Source organism: Crocuta crocuta, unplaced genomic scaffold (genome assembly GCF_008692635.1).
Source record: "Crocuta crocuta isolate KB4526 unplaced genomic scaffold, BGI_CrCroc_1.0 scaffold3267, whole genome shotgun sequence".
Classification (NCBI taxonomy): domain Eukaryota; kingdom Metazoa; phylum Chordata; class Mammalia; order Carnivora; family Hyaenidae; genus Crocuta; species Crocuta crocuta.
Window position 1 is genome coordinate 4,748 of NW_027531369.1, and position 4,932 is coordinate 9,679.

The 4,932-nt window shown below is 35.2% G+C and overlaps 1 pseudogene; it reads left to right on the forward strand.

Annotated features, from left to right (window-relative positions):
- The first annotated feature begins 3,616 nt into the window (after nucleotides 1-3,616).
- Nucleotides 3,617-3,753, forward strand: LOC144238175 (U2 spliceosomal RNA; annotated as a pseudogene).
- The last annotated feature ends 1,179 nt before the right edge of the window (nucleotides 3,754-4,932 follow it).

Genomic DNA, 4,932 nt, shown 5'->3' on the forward strand with positions numbered 1-4,932 from the left:
GAGAGGAGAGTCTCTTTAATTAATGGGTAGAAAGTTTCTAACAGTAAGCCAAAATCCCGACTTCTTGGAACATTTGAATTGATCTGCCCTTTGAAGCTCCATGAGTAAACGGTACCCTTCTTATGACAAGCATTTCAATTATTTGAAGAAAGTATCCACAAATCCCGGTCCTTAGACCAAAATATTCTTGACCATTTCAAAAACTGTTGTTTGTCTGTAAATGAGTCACCATCTTGGTCACTTTCCAGATTGTCTGTGTCCATCTTAACTGTGGCACTCTGAAATGATCCAAATCTCTCAACATAAGCTATCAAGTACAGAATAAAATATTACAAAAGAGTTCTTAGTTCTGGACATGTCTCTATTAATGGAACCTAAGATTTCATTACATATGTGTGTGTGCACTAGAACATCACATAGTTGGTGCACGTTGAACTCGGTAAAACCACTGAGTCTTCTGCACATAGGCTATTTTTTTTTTCCTGATTTGATAAGTAGTATTTTATTTATTTTTTAGTATATTTTCCTTAAATAGTTTATTGTCAAGCTGGTTTTCATATAACACCGAGTGGTCATCCCCACAAGTGCCCTCCTCCATGCCCATCACCCCCCTCCCCTCCCCCCACCCCATCTGCCCTCAGTTTGTTCTCGGCATTCAAGAGACTCTCATGGTTTGCCTCCCTCCCTCTCCCCAACTATTTTTCCCCTTCTTCTCCAGCATCGTCCTCTGTTAACTTCCTCCTAATCCACCTTGCACATATGCTATTTTTAAGACACATAACCGTTTACCTTTGGTAACTGAATTTTTGCTACAAGACTTCACATTTGATCCTATTCAATTTAATCCTGCTAAATTTGGCTATTTTTTTTCTTCAGCCTACTAAGGAGTTTTTGAATCTTGTAACAACATCTAGTACATTTATTCTGCTTTCTAATTCTATTCTATTTACAATGGAATGAGCAAGCTAGTTTATGCTTTCATGATAGTCATTGAAAAATAATTTCAATGAGATAGAACTGAAATTGGAAACTCCTTGTCTACATTGAGACACTGCTGAACACAGTCAATTCAAATTACTAACCCATCTACTATGATGTGTATCCTATCATCTAGCTCACACTACCCCATTTTATTCTCAAGAATATTTTGAGAAACTGTCAAATGCCATGGTGAGGTATACAATGTTTATTGCCTTTGGAGGTCTCCAGGAGGCAACTCAATAAAAGGCATCCTCCAGAGCAGCTGAAGAACAAGTGGCCCATGTGATTGCCAATTTGGAGACATACCATAGGTATTAGGCCACTGTGGACAGAAGTATTAAAGGGCAGTTTCAAGTATCAGACACAATTCAAAAGTTAGAAAGGCAAAGCTCCAAATCCTAGTTATTGATTGTTTCAGAGTTTATTCTCACACATGCATTTTTATGTAACCTGCTCCAGGATGAATAGAAGCAGAGATGTATTCATTTAAAAACAGCTAATGTGTCTCCTCAACAACACCCAGGGGCCAGCTAGTATGTACTACAATATCTCTTATGATAAATAGGCCAGTATAGTTTAATTGTGTCAGGGGTAAGCAGAATAGTGAACTGGTTAAGTACATACTCTGCAATCACAGAAGTAGGATTAAATTTTGACTCTCACTTAATAGTGATGTGACCCTGTAAAATTACTTAACATCTTTTAGCTTTTTTCCTTATCTATAAACTGCATTGGATAATAATAGTACTATCTTATAGGATTATGAAAATTGAATATAACCATGAATATATTAGCTATTATTTTTATCCCAGTCTAACAGAAATTTAGTCTGGTAAAACAATCTTGTGAAATCCATACCAGGGCCAACTAATAATCTTTTTAAATTTGTTTCACATTCATCAACTATTCTTTTAATAATGTATAATAGAATCTTTTCTGAAATTACCTTACATGTGCTAATCTACACACTGGGCCAAGTCTCGAAGTGGGATTTTGAAAGTACTCTTAGGAAGCCCAAATCTCTTCTCAGATACCTCAGTACAGCTAGAGCTATTTGCCTTTATACATATCCATTTGATAAATGTTGTCCATGTTATGTTGGGACAAACAACCTTTTTTTGAGGGTGGCTTACCCAATTTTGAGTTTGTTGGTTTGGAGTAGCTTTTGCCAAGGTTTTCTATCTATCATTAAAGTGTCTAATGTCTAGATAAGCATGTATACTATGTGATGAAGTTGCTTGTCTGATGTCTGCCAAGTCATGCTTTTCTTTGCTATTTTTTAGAAAATTGCTTTTCTCCTAAGTATCCTAATTGACTTCTAAGAAAATGGTAGCATTAGGATAGGTCACAAATTCTTGCCCTTCCTCCCACAAATGAACAAAAAAGACCAAAGACCACAGAGAAACAAACACTGAGCAAAACCTGTATAATAGGGCAGCAGACCTCTCAAGGAATTTCCCTAAGACATGATGCTGATGCAGCAAGGTTGAAGAGTATCACCAATGTAAAAAAGTTCTGTGATATACTAACAAAATCCTGACAGAAACCCACTAATACTACATAGTTTTAAAGAGCAATGATTAGAGGTGGGAGGCAGATAGTGAAAAAGACTGGGATGAAAACCTCTGGTAAGTTGAGGGAAGCCTAAGTAACTTCCATCTTATTTAAATCTCCTAGTATATTTTTAAAATAAAATATTGCCAAATTAGGGATATCAAAACAGCTACATAGTTTAAAATTTTTACATTTAGTAAATTAAGCTGCATGATGAACATTTTTCATCATGTTGATCCGGCTCTGTGGCTGGAATAATCACTTCATTTGAGGATAATGTAAAAATTCTGACTTTAAGTCCCTTTGTGAACATGAGACACAGGCAAAATGGCTCTCCTGATAACCTAACCCCAGTCCCTGACAGGAATTACTCCATTTGTTGCTATTTTGACACTGCAGATCAACAGAATTTGGAACAGGCTACCTCCTCAAAGGGCAAGCTCAGTCTCTGATAATGGTTTCTCAGTAAACATAGTGGGCTGGAAGTGATGCAACAGTCCTTGAACCAGCAAGCCTTGTTTCAACGTTATGTATTCACTCTCCCTGCCCCCCACACAAATGGTAAGAGTATATATATGATACCACGTAAGGAGAGGCCAAAAGAGCAAATGTAGAAAGGGGTCTTGAGGTAAACTTCTGCTAGGATTGCCCCTGGTCCTACTTCCCACCCCATTACCTCATCCTTCTGGATCACAGCCAGCAATGTACACTTACACCATCCAGTCATACAATATAAACTTAGGGAATGAGTGACAACCAAGTAAACAGTAAAAGCATGTAAGAAGTGTTCCACTTTTATTTGAGGGAAAGAGATAGTAGGTTAGGATATACCTTTCTTGATTCAATAATGAGTAAGCTGATAAACTGTGAATTAATAATAGATGAAGAAAACCCAAAACAAAAACAGAATCATAAAAAGAACTTAAAATATTATAACATGTAAGAGATAAATAATTAAAATAAAAGGGTAAATAAAATCATAATAAAAAATTAATGAACTAAAAGGAAAAATATAGAATTAATAGGTTAAAGACTTGGATCTTTTCAGGGAGAAAACAAAATGTATTAAAAAAAAAGATATATCGCTTCTTGGCCTTTTGGCAAAGATCAAGTGTAAAAACAGATAAACATTTGGCAAAAATAATTAATCATATTCCTCGACTGTTTGAAAGAAATTTACCTGCCAAACTGTCTGAGGCAGAGCTCAGACAACATCATTTTTCCTATGGCTATTGATTTATTGCTATTTTCAATGCCAGTGTCTTATTGTGGTATTTATTTCCCTATAAAATCATCCATGTCATTAAAATTATTAAATATATTATGGCAGACTTTGTCTCTGTAATTATCTCAAACACTCAACATCATATAGCACTGAAATAATAAACCCCCACTTCCTAATTTGGTGTTCTGAGGAACATTAATGGGCCAAATATTATTAGGTGTGTTTAAAAGAAAAAAAAGGTATTTCTTAAACAGGCTTGGGATATGTTGAATTAAACAAAGTTAAATAGTTTTTACTCTTAAACTGAACAACATACTCCTTATGAAAATAATACTAGTCAATATTTATTGCACAATGACTCTCTTAGAGGGGATATTGTATATACCATTTTGTAAATTTATTTGATCATCTCTGACAGGAATGCTTTTTTTTAACGCAATTTTGAATTGCTACAGCAAATATAGTTAAAATGGAAAATGAGAATGTCACTGTCACTTTTATTATTTAGCACTGTTCTGGAAGAGCTTAACCCATGCAGTCAGAAACTATGTCATAAATTTTGAAAAGACGGAGAATATACTATTTTAAGCTATGATTAATAATATGACTGCTTATCAAAAATAACTCAAAAGGATCAACTGAATATCTCCAAAATTAATAAATTTCAGTAAAATGCCAATTTAATCTTAATTTATGAAAATACATTCTCCCTCTATACAGCAAAAATAACCATATAGGTAACATATTGAATAAGGGCTCCCAATCACAGTATTGTTTCCTGTATGTCTGTCCTAGGAATATATTTATCATAAATTATATAGGACATAAATACATAAAACTTTCTTGAGGGACATNTTTACATTTATTTATTTTTGAGAGACAGAGACAGAGCACAAGTAGGGGAGGGGCAGAGACAGAAGGAGACAGAATCCAAAGTAGGCTCCAGGATCTGAGCTGTCAGCACAGAGTCCGACATGGAGCTCGAACTCAAAAACTGTGAGATCATGACCTGAGCCAAAGTCAGACCCTTAACCGACTAAGCCACCCATGCGCCCTTAAAACATTTTTTTAAAATGAGGCAATGTATTTTTTTGGAAAGCATTGCAATTCTGTAGTTCCTAACATCATATCAATTTAAGATGATCCCAATCAAACTTTATTGGGGGGGGGCA